Source organism: Carya illinoinensis, chromosome 15 (genome assembly GCF_018687715.1).
Source record: "Carya illinoinensis cultivar Pawnee chromosome 15, C.illinoinensisPawnee_v1, whole genome shotgun sequence".
Classification (NCBI taxonomy): domain Eukaryota; kingdom Viridiplantae; phylum Streptophyta; class Magnoliopsida; order Fagales; family Juglandaceae; genus Carya; species Carya illinoinensis.
The window spans coordinates 31,298,869-31,313,188 of record NC_056766.1 but is presented as its reverse complement, the minus strand read 5'-3'; the positions used below and the strand labels follow the sequence as shown (position 1 = coordinate 31,313,188).

The 14,320-nt window shown below is 37.0% G+C and overlaps 1 long non-coding RNA gene across 2 annotated transcripts; it reads right to left on the bottom strand.

Moving 5' to 3' along the window:
* Positions 1-8,667: 8,667 nt before the first annotated feature.
* Positions 8,668-11,575, bottom strand: LOC122297320. Of its 2 annotated transcripts, none has more exons than XR_006238715.1 (3): positions 10,895-11,575; positions 10,485-10,817; positions 8,668-10,395 (listed from the first exon to the last, which is right to left on the bottom strand). It is a non-coding gene; the product is annotated as an uncharacterized LOC122297320 (long non-coding RNA). The 2 variants fall into 2 exon arrangements; XR_006238714.1 differs by having other exon boundaries at positions 10,485-10,808.
* Between the last annotated feature and the right edge of the window lie 2,745 nt (positions 11,576-14,320).

The window sequence follows — 14,320 nt, the reverse complement described above, 5'->3', positions numbered from 1 at the left end:
TTCTTCTCAGAGTGGCCAATTAATTGGCATGTTGCCGAGCATTATCACCTGAAGATTATGGAATCGTAGATGTACTGCTAGAATGGAGAACTGGCAGGAATCTATCCAATCCATTTGGCAGTCGATAGTATATTGGGTGGCCTCGGTAGGTGAAAATCTTAAGGCGTCAACAAAGTGGTCATCACGGGATGAGAATATTCTGAGTAGCTTCCAAATACCGTATAAGACAAAACGGGTTACGACAAAGATAATTAAATGGATGAGACCCCAGGAAGGATGGTATGAACTGAACGTGGATGCCAGTTCAATGGGTAATCCGGGTACTTCGGGGGCAGGAGGAGTGATTAGAGATTTTAGAGGTAATTTCGTTTCTGGTTTTGCTATAAGCACTGGTAATCGGACCAATAATTTTGCTGAATTTATGGGGTTGCTTCAAGGAATCCGGTGTGTCAGGTTTTTGGGTTTAGATAAGATAGAGATCGAGATGGATTCGAAGCTTGTGATAGATTGGTTTATAAAGAAGAGATGTGGTCTTTGGTACTTGGAAGACTATTGGGAGGAGTTGCTAAGTCTTCTTCAAGGAATAACATTTCGGATTACACATGTTTATAGGGAGAGTAATTCATTGGCTGATGGTTTTGCTAGATTGGGAGCTGCTGGAGTTAATAAAACTTGGAATAAAAGTTCGGATTTGCCTTTGGCTCTTAGGGGCATTTTCCGTTTAGATAAGGGTGGTTGTCCTTATCTTAGATTAAGAACCTTTTTGTGGGTAGTTTGTTTTGATTGATTATGATGTTTTTCTTTCTTAAGTTGTATCCATGGCTTTCCTTCACCTAAAGTGAGGATTTATTAATAAAATTGGGGAGGGGCCACTCTTGGACATGTGGTCTCGACTCTTTCGGAAAAAAAAAAAAAATATCACTTGGCTCATATTTAATTCCAGAAATTACTGATCATGACGTACGTACGTGCATATCACATATATAAATGCAATATAAATATTGCTTGATCAATTTGATTGTATAAAATATGGAAAATGTGTTCCCCATTGATATACTTTTGTGACTTTCCATGCGCTTTGACGTGATTAACTCGGTCTGAAAGCAGAGATTAATGAGAGTGTATCAAGAAATATTGAAAAAAAAAAAAGGTTGTTGCCCACTCAAGAAAATCAATAAAGAAGAACTTAAAGTCTAGAAATTGATTGTAAGGATTGTTTAGAAACCGCGTATGTCGGGCTATGAGTCCCCACATGATCTCCCGGCCTGTCTCTCCTTTACATAAACAGTACTCTTGCATGCACCTGCCACTTGCAAATATTCGTAAGAGTAAAATAATGTTATTTTTGTTTAAAGATTTGAAATTATATTTTTTATTTTACATGAAAATTTAAAAAGATTATAATGATTAATAATGACTAAATTGAAAAAGTACGAAAGAGAAATTGAAAAATGATATTATTAGTGTGAAGAGATCAAAACATATATGTTGAATCGGGACGTGATAAGTCTTTAGTCGAAAAATTCCAAAGTCTAAGGTTCATGCAGAGAATTAATTAGTGCGTATCTAATACAAGTATTTGTTTTACGCAGAATGACTTTAGTTCAAAACTGTGTAAATGGCTGCAAGTAATTGGTTGCTTCAATCTAAAGTTCACACAACTGGAAATTGATATTAAACCTAATGGTTTTTTGTGGGCGTGTTTTACGCACAAGTAATTTATTTGGTTCAATTACCGTGTATGTCGATCATCCGAGTCAACCTGATCAAGTTTGTATGTACTATAGTTCTCTTTACAAAGTAATGTACAATTTGTTAGATTTATTTTATAATAAAAATAACTTTATAATTTAACTTATCACATTAAATCATATCAATTTATAGATTTACTTTTGTATAATTCCTTTATGACTAAAGGATTTTCCTTTAGATAAACATGCTTCAAGTTGATTTTAGACGAGGACAGAACTGTTGCATGCATCTGCCTAGCTAGCTAGCTAATACTTTCTATAAAAACAAGTGAGGTATTGGCAAAAATATTTCCAATCCGGTTTAACATGCCCGTCAATAGTAATAAGACACTTCTCTATAAAACTCTTGATACAAGAACCGGTAAAAAAATCATAGTAATTAAATATTTTCATGACATTAGCCAAATGCTCTCTCCTTTGAAGAAAATGCAATATTAAGGAACATTTCCCTCTCAGTATAATCTAATCCTTCGTAGCTCACTATATTTGAGGAGTTATTTTTCATCCTCTAAATCATTTTATATATGGGCTTTGCTAAATACAGTTGCCGGTTATAGTCGCCGTGCAGTCGGCTGACGTCAGCATCTATTAAAAAAAAAAAATCTCACACACTTGCTATTCTCTCAAGTCCACGCTTGCCATCTACTTTCCATTTCGTTCAAAGGGAACAAAAGCCAAGTCTCAACTAACCTCATCGCAGCCTTCTTCCCTTTCAATCCAAGCTATTGTCATCGAGAAGTAGCCTCGTCACAACTTGATACTTGTAGTGGGTTTTGTGTTTTTTTTTTTTAATTATCTAAAAACTATTATGCGATGTCAGTTAGCTTTGATTAATAGCAGAGAAGATTGTTTGGAGGCCATAGCTTTCTGATAGATTTTATTGGAATTGTTGAAGCTTTAAGATGTTCATGTTGTCCAACTTAATTGAATTAACTGAAGCTTTAAAGCTGTTGCCCGAGTTTTTAAGATGGTCATGTTGCCCATTCCATCTTCTTCCCATTCCTTGGAGGCGCCTATTCTAGCGGAGGACAACTCCAAACGAGGAGCCACTCCGTGGACTCTGTTTCAAGGTTTCAAAATTTACTTTAATTTTGTGAATCGTAGCTAAGAGAGAAGATGAGGGAAGAAGAGGCTAGGGTTTCAAACATCCCGATTCTTCACATTTCATTACTAGAAAAATCCCACTGCCCACAACCACTCTACCCCCATTGATCACGACGAGCGCCAAAGCATTACTGCGAGATGAAGCTTGAAGACCTGGAATTTGAAGACCAAGACAACCATCGCAACCTTCGCTTTGTTGAAGACAGACGAAGACGATTCGGGATTCGGGATGAAGGGGAAGGGGATTTCGAAGGAAACAAAAGCAAATTGAAACGAAGGCCCCTTTCTCACTTTTTGGTCTTCGAAGGGAGTTGGGGAAGATAACAGGGGGAGACAGAATTTTTCAAAGGGAGGAGAAAGGGAGAGCTAGCCTTCAATGGATCTGAGGAGAATGGCAAGCGTGGACTTGAGAGAAGCAGAGAGAGGAGGGAAATGGAAGAATTGGTTCTGAGGAGATGGTTCTGAGGAGATGGAAATGGATGGATTTCGATATGGAGAGGAAGAGGGAGGAGGAAACGAGATGGAGAGGTCAGATGGAAATGGAAATGCAGGGAGGGAGGGAGGGAGGGAGGAAACTGAGAGAGAGAAAAAATAAATAAAAAACACACCGTTTTATTAAATGACGTGGACACACCGCTTGCAAGCCGATTACACCCGGCACTTGCATCCAGTGTTTTTCTTTATATATATATATATTATATGAAGTAGCTAAAGATGTAGAAATAAAATAGTAGAAATAATAATAAAAAAAGAATAGAATATGATTATTTTAAAATTGATGGTATGTCTTTATTGTGTTAATAAAGAGACTTACAATTAGAATTTTTTCAATTGAGATTAAACTATAGGAAAAATTATTGGAAATGCCAAATGAAGTGCTCTGGGAATCGATTGTGTAAATGCATCTCCTCTTGTTCCTTCCAACCATGAGAGATGACAATTTTGCATCTGGGAGTCGATTTTTTGATATTAACGAAACTTAGAGAAAACTCCAAACATGTAGGACAATCTCTCAGGGTAAATTGATAATAAATTCTCCAACTGGTAATTGATTAGAGAAAACTTTGAAATGCATAATAAATAAATAAACAGAAATCATGATGAATACGAGGAAATTGGTCCAATTGAAGAATTAATTAACCTGCTACGGAGACTAGAGCTCTACCTATAAATTTGCCTTCGATTTAAAAATAAAAACTAAAACAATTCTATATATACTCATGTTTAATTACCTATTGACCAAAGACAAGTTATAAAATTTAACATACATTTCCTTTGATAATGTGTTGTATGGTGATATTGAGGTCTTCTTCTATCATTGGTTGAAAAGTTTCAGACTCTGTGGTGTTTTCATACTAGTTGAAACAAATATTTTTAATTTTTCACATCCAGCCATTCTTATTTTTTTCAGTGACGTTCACTCAAAAGCATTCCCCTCATTGCAAATTGAGGAATTATCTCTTGATATATTATCACTCAATATGGAGTCCAGTTCTTTGTAAGTGGCATAAAGCCCCATATTTCTTGTTAAAATATGCTCTAATATCATTTAGAACACACTAATAAAAGCCAACAAATGACATATTAGCCAAACTTTATCTAAGAATTTAACTAATGCTAATGCTATTACAAATTAATCCGATGTCACCAGATTAACCCGTGATGAAATAAAACAAAATAATTATGACAATTGAAAAATATTATAAATATTATATCTCTGGACAATAAGATAGATTTTAAACGAGAAAAATTAAAATGAGATTTAAAATTATGGTTAAATTTAAACTCAATTTAGATGAATTTAACTGTTTTTATGTTTTAAATGTATTAATGTTAAGCTAAAAAAGTTGAATAAAATATCGTTAGAATATTATTTTTTAATACTATTATTATTTTGATATTTGAAAAAGTTAAATTGTTTATTATATTTTATGTTAAAAATTATAATAATTAGATTAGATGAGTTTGAGATTGATCCTTAATGGCTGCAAGTAAAGAAAATAGAAAATTAAAGATATTAGAGCAAGTGCTTAATCTGAAAAAATCTACAATGCTCTCACATTAAGAAATCTAAAAAGTCCAGTGCCCTGTTTGATTGTTAAACTAAATTCAACTCATCTCAAATCAATTATTGATTAGACTCACTACTTTTAATTTTTCTATAAAAAAGTTAAACACATTTCAACCTCATTCATACATTTCAACCTAAAAAGTTAAACTCATATTAATGAGACCCATAAAATATTATAATTTACAACTCAACTCAACTCATCTCAACATCCAAACGTAGCCTTAAAGGTCATATAGGAGAAATAATTAGTGGAAATAATTGGAGAAATATTTCCAACAAGTATAGTTCCTGAAAATTATTTAGTAGATTGAATTGGAATGGAACAACAAGTATATACTAGACTTATTCATGGGCCTTATCTCCAGATGTATTGGGTCTTTCCTTGACCTCAATAGTTCAATAAGTTGGTTCTAACTTATTGTGTCCATCAAGTTGAACCTAAAGTCTTTATGTCTATCCTTAGTCCATCTCATTTGAGTAAACTAGGGTCCTTATTAAACCACTATTGGGCCTTTTCCAAATCCATCAATATTATAACCAAATTACCTAACCCATTAAGGTGGCAAGCCTCTAATTTGCCATGTGTCATTCTTTCATTGACCTCATGGCACATTTCATCAAAACTAATAAAGCACTAAAAATTCTCTAAAATAATACTTCTAAACCAATCGAGCCCCAAAATAATAAAGCACTAGGGTCAAGGCCTAAGGTGTTTTTAAGTGGAGTGTTACACCTGAAGGCTATAAATACACATGCAACTTGTTTAGATTAAGGGAGTTTTAACATCAAATCCCAAATGACAACCTTAATTTCAATGGCACAGATAAAATTAAGTCAACCTTAATTTCAATGGCACAGATAAAATTAAGTCTTGAATATCATATTTTATTGAAGTCTAAAGATTGTAGTTCTATGATAAAGTCACTATACCACAATATAAATTGGTATCAAGATGGCGCAACAATAGATCGCAAATAACAAGTCAATATTTCTTTAAGCAAAGGTCATAGAAGTAGTGGATATGTGAAGGAATATGTTTACCGAACTTCAGACATCAAGTTCATGTGTCCACATGTGAAAGAAACAGATGCAAGCTATCTTGCTTCTGTCCACATGTGAAAAAGAAACTCTTTTCTCTTACTCTGTTCTTCTTTTGCAGCCCATGTTGCACCAACATATTCTGGTTCAGAGTTAGTTTTAGATGGGGCCACTATTAGTTATATGCACCTGTCATGGAAACTTGTCTTAGAAATTCAATTATTTACCAAACTTCTTAGCTTCTCATTCTTTCCATACCATTCAGTCAGTCCAATAATGATTTTCACTGTATCAAGTCATGCCATCGAGAAGATGATTGTTTTATTCTTGTCTGCCAAATATCCTCTGTTCCATAAGAATCTTGGTACCTGCAAAATGAAATTCACTGGCTGTATTACCAACTTTCAAAATCACCATTACAAAAAACTATATATCTATATTTCACATATCAGGATTGGAATCTTCTGGGATTACAGTCAGTGTCACCAAACTATCATATAGACCATCAACAACACAATCAATTAAAATGTCAGCATCAAACTATATCACTAAGCCAAAAATAAATGAGTGGTAAAATCATTGAGCTAATAAATGAATGGCAAGTACCAAATCAAGTAACTATTAAAGACCAGAGAGAACAAATGAAAAACTCGCCTGAAATTCCACTTGGGCTATCGTTTAATTGCATCCATTTTTCTTCTTTTAATGTGCTCTGCTTTCATGCCTGTATACAACATTGGCTCCCCAACTTATATAATATCATAACCAAAAACATACTCAGAGAGGATCACTAAGATTGGGAAGAATATGAAGTTGAACCCTTAAATTGTCCAAAACCATTTCATACAAGTTGCAGAGTCAAAGTGGTATGCAAGAATGAAAGGAGAGCAAATAATAAAAATAAAAATGGATGAAGCCAATATTGCAAACCGTCCTCCACAGCAATGGGAATAATGATAACCCAAGTAAGTTTCCCCTGTTGGTACTAATTGTTTTGGTTGGGATATGTTCCATGTGTGTTTTGCAAATCGCCGTCCCTTTCTTTCTAAATACCAAAAAAAGGCACTGGGGTTGACAATATGCGCATTATCATAGACTATACTCATGTATACTAACAGTATTGCTCATGCTGGTTTCAAGTACGCATAAATTGTCGCCAAGTATCTTCTGGAAAATCCCCACAATCAGCTGCCATTTTGGTTTGTGTCATGCATCGGTTCTTCCCCACTTCAAAGAAAACTCAACCTCGAGTTGTTGTCAGTGTATAATGGTTCATCTGGAGGGTAGTACTCAAATAAGTTAGAAACGTTAAAATTGGGAGAAATGGACATGTCTTGGGGCAAGTCAACCACATCGACGTTGTCATTAATCTTCTTCCTGTTCCAAAAGGGTCATAATTCTTATTCTCCAACTTCCTGTAAGTGCCTACAGAGAATCAATTCTTGCATAGATGGATCATTAGCAAGTCACCTTCTTGGAAGGTTTTAACTAGCCTGTGTTTATCAGCTGCAGCTTTGTATAGATGGTTAGCTGTCCCTAAATTGTAACGAACGTCATAATGAACTTGCTTGATTTGTTTAGCCATGATTTCTGCTACCATGCTCAAACTAGAGAGCTTGGGAAATGTGACCAGGAGGTCCAATGTATGTTTCGGCCCGGGGCCTAGTATAAACAATTTCAAATGGAATTTTCTCAATTGATCAACTGTGCATGTTGTCGAAGGCAAACTCTACTTTTGGGAGGTTTAAGTCCCACTATTTTGGTTCGTCCGCTGGGTGTTGCCCAATATGCGGTTGGTCACTTATGTTTTACCATCTATTTGGGGATGGCAAGTGCTGCTATATTTGAGGGATGTGTCGAATGGTTTTCATAGAGTGATCCGAAAATGGCTTAAGAATTTGACATCGAAGTCAGAGGTGATCGTGTTGGGAATTCCATGGAGACAGACAACTTCCTGGAAGAAGAGGTGGGTTATTAGTGTGGAGAGTTAGAAACGTGTTGAAAACTTCCAAATTAAGTCTAAAGTTGATGCGGACAATTAATTAGTGGGTATCGGGTTCGGACATTTGTTTTATGCAGAATGATTTTAGTTTAAAACCATATAAATGGCTGCAAGTTGGCTTACCCAGCATACTTGCAATGCATGTTTATGCTAGAAGAAGATAAAACAAGTTTAGGTATTGTCAAAGAATGTTTACGGAAGGCATAAGAAACTCTTGCCTAAATGTGTGTCAAATATACCATGCACAGAGTAATCTTACAGAGGTTATAAGTCTAGGTGCACTTCTATGGTAAGTTTTGGCACAACATACAAAAAGGTAATTACTACACCTAGGAGGCTGATGTTGGATAGGCATGCAACCCAATTAGAGTCAATTGGGTCTAGACTAGGGCCGACCCGACCTGACACAGCTACAGTAATGCACCAAACCGACCTGGCTGGCCACTTTTGGGTCGGGTCTTTTTTTCTTCTTCTTCTGTAGCAGTTGCAACATTATTCTGCAATGGGGGAGGTAAAAAACAAGTGAGGAATTGGTTAGGATATGAATATTGTAATCATAAAAACATATGCATCAATCATTCCATAGCATTCACTCATACAATTATTTTCATTCCTCACTTTCCAGCTCAAGTACTATTTCTTCAAACCAAATTAACAATTGAGAAATACAAAACGAGTGTGGTCTACTTCTTAACAGGTGAAGATTCATTTTTAAGCTTAGTTAAATTATCCCCTTGTGTCTTTTCCTCTACCATATACTTTGATCTCTTCTTCCATATCTGCCATTATGAAAATAATTCAAGTCAGCACCAAAGTGGTTTAGTTTCTCTAACAAATGAGTGAAAATGAAAATCATACCATCATGGAGACCATAAGCCTTTTGAGTTAAATCAGGAACGTGAAAATTTTGAAAAGGAATGGAAGAATTTAAATCAGGAAAAACCTATTATCATATTCAATGTAAATGAGCCATTTCCTGATCTCAAATTGCAGCTTTTAGCAAAGAAGAAAGAGAAAAAGCAAGTGTGGTGGAATGGTTATCGAAGATGAAAAATGTTAAAGTCCTGATTTAAAAGGGTTGAATTCTTTGAAGGGTTGAAGAGTAAGAAAGAGTTAAGGCTTCTTTGCCTTCAAGGGATCTCCAGAATTAATGAGCTTCCAAGTCGACAACGAAGTGTAGTTACGAAATTCTGGAGCTTACTGAGAAATTGGAGAAACTGGATCTTCGGTGTTGCCCAGAGACAAAGATACCTGACTGGCTAGTACCTAGCAAAATGAATAGCCTAAAGAAACTCTTCATTAGAGGAGGAGGGCTCGAAACTCTAAAGAATGACAATTGGACTGTTGATACTTTATGTTTGTACTTGATTGGCTTGAAGATAGATTGGATAGAAATATAGAAAACATAGCAAAATACAGAGACATTACGATAAGTATACGTTGAAATACATCCGAGTTCTCAAGTTTTCTCTATGTTTTGATCTATCAAGACTGAAAATGAGATACAGTTTAGCTATATGAACAAAAGATACAGTTTCATATTGGGAGGTAATAAATTAAAAGACAGAGAATCAAGAATGAAGCGCCTCTAATTCCAACCTTTTCACTTTATTGTGATCACTCATTTACCCATTTATTGCATTTCCTCTCTTACCATTTAATTAAAAGGACCATTTGTTGCATAAGAAATTTGCACTAAAAAAAAACATGAAAACTAGTTTCTATGCTCCCTTCCGCATAACTTACAACCATGGAAGGAAATCAAATAACTTTTGTTCAGTAAATTTTCTTATTAGTTAGCTTATGTGCCTTGGTTTGGACTGGGATTCAGTTGTCTATGTTGTCGCTGGTTGTTTAGGCTTTAGACGTCGCAGCTGGTGTTGCTTGTTGGGGTTCTTTGCTTTGGGTGGGCAAACTCCTTGCCTGTGATACAATGAATGGAACTCGATATAAAATGTTTATGATTTCAATATGCCTAAATATAGTTGTAAAAACTCAGTAAATTCCTAAATTGGAGATTGTAGAATATGATGATATGTTTTTGTTCAGCTAACTTTTGTTCCTTGTTCATCTGCCACCAGAATCCATACGCTGCTCCCATGTTCAACAGCTCGTTTGCATAAATCTTCCATATGTAGCTGCAATCCAAGAACAACCAAGTGTCAAAGGAAATTCTCATGGTTAGTTCTCTATATCTGGTGATGAAATACTTACCATTTATTTATACGCCAGAGACTAGCTTTTGAGATCTTGTTCCAATTTTCAGGATCCGCCTTTCACATTTCAAAGAAATCAACAATCTTGTGGCTCAATTCATCACCATTATAGGGTTCTACTGCTCATTGCCTCCACGACTGTTAGTTTGAAATTCTCATACAATGCTGGATGCACAAAAGCTCCTTTTGTATCAACAATGCAGCGGTATAGCCCTCCACAAAGATATCTATTAGTTTGAGTTACTATCCATCTAATAACACCAATAATCCATCAACTGCTATATCTAGAAATGAAGACTTACCAAATGAAGACCCATCTCTCATGGCAATAGCCACAATGGCAGCTAATGCATCTCCATTTGCTAAAGATTCTCTCGATCACCCATATGGCAACCCCAATCCATGCAACGGCTAATTCCAACTTTGTCAACTTTGTATTATTTCAATTCCGCAAGTTACACCAAGTCTCCAACGGCACAATATCTCTTGTATTGATGTAATGCACATTATAAATAGAAACAGTAGACTCTCGGTGCTCTCAAGTTAAATGAGGTATTTCATCAAACACCCTGTGTTGACTTTCTTCAGTTTCTTCTCTGTCCTTTCATTTGGATGGACTAAAAATCCTGCTACAACTACAAGATTTACCAAACTAGCAAATCAAGTCTTAAAGACCAGAGAGCATGAACAAAAAATGAAAGGAAAATTTTACCTGAAATTCCAAAGAAATAGTAGCAACAGGCCACTTGGCCTATCATTTTATTCAATCCATTTTTCTTCTTTCATGCGCTTTGCTTTCATGCTTGTATATAATATTAGCTCCCCAACTTCTATAAAAATGACCCAACAAAGGATGAAGTTGAACCCTTAAATTGTCCAAAACCTTTAGTTCAAATGATTCTAAATCGAAGTAACACACCAATACTTCATCTCCGCCTCCAAATTTATTCTTTACATAAAGATTAGACATATATACCGCTTCAGAACTTTTGAGTAGGCATACGGGATTTGAGCTTTTAATGGTTACCTCAATATTATCACGTAAAATGCTGTTAAATCTTTTATGTTTCCATGGATACATTTTAAAAAAGGCATACACCACAATTCCACTTATATCCTCCAAATAGTGTGGCCCCTCAATATTTATTACCCATTCTTCATCCCCTCTATCTACAATATCATCTTTTGAATATACAGCTTCATCCCACAAGTTCACACTTTCGTCTTCTAAAATCTGATTTTTTTGGTAACATACTGGCATTATAATGTTTGGCCTGTTAAACGAATATCATCATCATCATTTATTTTAAAGTCATGCATCCTATATAGAATTCGGAGAGAGAGAGAGAGAGAGAGAGAGAGAGAGAGAGAGAGAGAGAGAGAGAGAGAGAGAGAGAGAGAGAGAGAGAGAGAGAGAGAGATGCATACTTTCCACAGTAATGGATCTGGCACTTTATAATTCCAAATCTTCTCATGCATTTTGTTGCAGCCATCCAAGCCAATAGAACCCAGCGATCTAATGTGGCTTCCATTGAATTCCATTATTCTTGATATTTCTGGAAATCTTTCTAACAACTTGCATCCCCTAACATCTACAAATGGTATATTTGGTGGAAGTTCTAAAATTTCTTCAAGTTTCTTGCACCAGCACAACCAGAGTTCTCTAAGTGCAACAAATCCTTTGATGCTCGTGGGAAGGCTTACAAATGTACTTTCTGATAGATTTAAATTAGTCAAAGTGGCTGAAGAATTAAACTTGATGAAGCACTTGATGAAGCTTAGCTCCCCAATGATGCTACCATGCATTTGAAAGATGATGAGTTTTTTTCCATGGAAATTGTCCAAAACCTTTACCTCAAATGATTCTAAATCAGAGTACCACAACCACACTTTATATTGGCCTACGATACTTTTCATTATATGAAGGTTTGATCAAAAACCACCACACCTCAATCGTGGTGAGTATACTTCTATATATATTCAATATGTGCATAACGGTTAATTACAAAATAGGAAACTAGAATCAATTATCAATTTGTACAATATAATTCCTAGAATTAAGCTAGAAGATATGAAGCCTTGAATCAAGGCATAGTTTCCTTAACACCCCCCCGCAAGCTGAGCGTCGGATTGGAGCAGACATGAAGCTTGGAGCAAAAAAATTCAAAGAGAGGGCGAGGGACACTTTTGGTGAAGAGATCAGCAACCTGTAGATGAGAGGGCACATACTGAGTCCGAAGTTTGCCAGCGACAACAAGTTCCCGAAGGAAATGATAATCAAGTTCAACATGCTTAGCTCGTTTGTGAGAGACAGGATTAGAGCTTAAGAAGAGAGCACTTTTGTTGTCACATAACAGAAGGGGCTTGTGTGATAAAGAAACTCGAAGATCCTGAAGAAGATGCATGAGCCAGAGAAGTTCAGCTGCAGTAGTCACGAGAGCACGATATTCAGATTCACAGCTAGAACGAGAGACAGTAGGTTGCTTCTTAGCACTCCAAGAAATCAAATTGTCGTCAAGATAAACAGAATAACCAGAGGTAGAGCGACGAGTGTCAGGACAGCCAGCCCAGTCAGCATCAGAGTAAGCAACCAAGGCACCGGGAGCATTAGAAGGGCGAAAAGTAAGACCAAAGTGAAGAGTGCCCTTGACATAACGAAGAATGCGCTTGACTGCAAGGAAATGATCTGTAGTAGGAGCATGCAAAAACTGACTGACAGAGTTGACAGCATGAGCAATGTCGGGCCGGGTAATGGTCAAATACTGGAGGGCACCAACAAGAGATCTGTAGAGAGTAGGATCCGAGAAAGGGGAACCAGTGCCAGTCAAGTGGTGGGAGACCACCATGGGAGTGGGAACGGGCTTGCTATCAAGCAACTGAGCCCGAGTAAGGATGTCCCGTGCATACTTCAGTTGACTGATAAAAAGACCATCATTAATGGCGGTGGCTTCCAAACCAAGAAAATAGCTAAGAGAACCCAGATCTTTGGTAGCAAACTCGGAATTGAGCTTGCGAGTAAAGCTGTCAAGAAGAGATGAGTTGTTGCCAGTAATAATAATGTCATCAACATAAAGTAGCAGATAAATAATGTCTGAATGCTGATAAAACACAAACAGAGAAGTATCAGCACGACTGCAAGAAAAACCAAGTGTAATGAGAAAGGTACTGAAGCGCTTAAACCATGCACGAGGAGCTTGCTTGAGGCCATAGAGAGCTTTTTGCAACTGACAAACATGATCAGGGTAGCGAGGATCAACATACCCGGGAGGTTGCTCCATATAAACCGTTTCAGTGAGATTACCATTGAGAAAAGCATTCTTAACGTCCAGTTGACGAAGAGGCCATCGATTGGTAACAGCAAGAGAAAGCACAACACGAACAGTAGTGGCCTTGATAACAAGACTAAAAGTGTCAGTGTAGTCAAGTCCAGGTACCTGAGTGTAGCCTTTGGCAACAAGACGGGCCTTGAGGCGCTCAATAGATCCATCAGGTAGATACTTAGTCCGGAACACCCATTTGGAACCTACAATGTTGGTGTGAGAAGGCCGAGGACCAAGATCCATGTACGGTTGTTCTGCAGGGCACGAACTTCGTCATCCATGGCAGCAAGCCAAGCAGGATTTTTGGCAGCAGATTTAAATCCTTTAGGCTCAGTAGAGGCAAGGAGGGCATGAAGAACGCCAGAGGAGCCCAGAACACTGAGATCTGCAGGATGACGAGTTTTAAAAATACCAGCCTTGGCTCGGGTGACCATCGGGTGGGAGCCCAACGGAGGTGCCGGAATAGAAGAATCAATGGTAGTCGTAACAGGAGGCAGACTAGGCTCCGGAACTGGTGAAGAGGAACCTGCAAGAGAAGGAGGAACCTGCAAGGACTCAGCCACGGGGTCAGTACAAATAACACAGGGGTTAGATCCGGATGGAGTAATATGTGAGGAATGATGCAGAGGGGAGGAAGGCAAAGGATCAGTAATCAGAGAATTTGGTTCAAGAAAATTAGAAAAATTAAGGGATGATATGGGCTGAGCATGAGAGCTAGAGTGAGAGGGAAAAAAGGTTTCATCAAACTGAGCATGTCGTGTGATATAGAGCCTAGAGGTAGAGGTGTCAAGACAGCGAAATCCCTTATATGAAGAGCT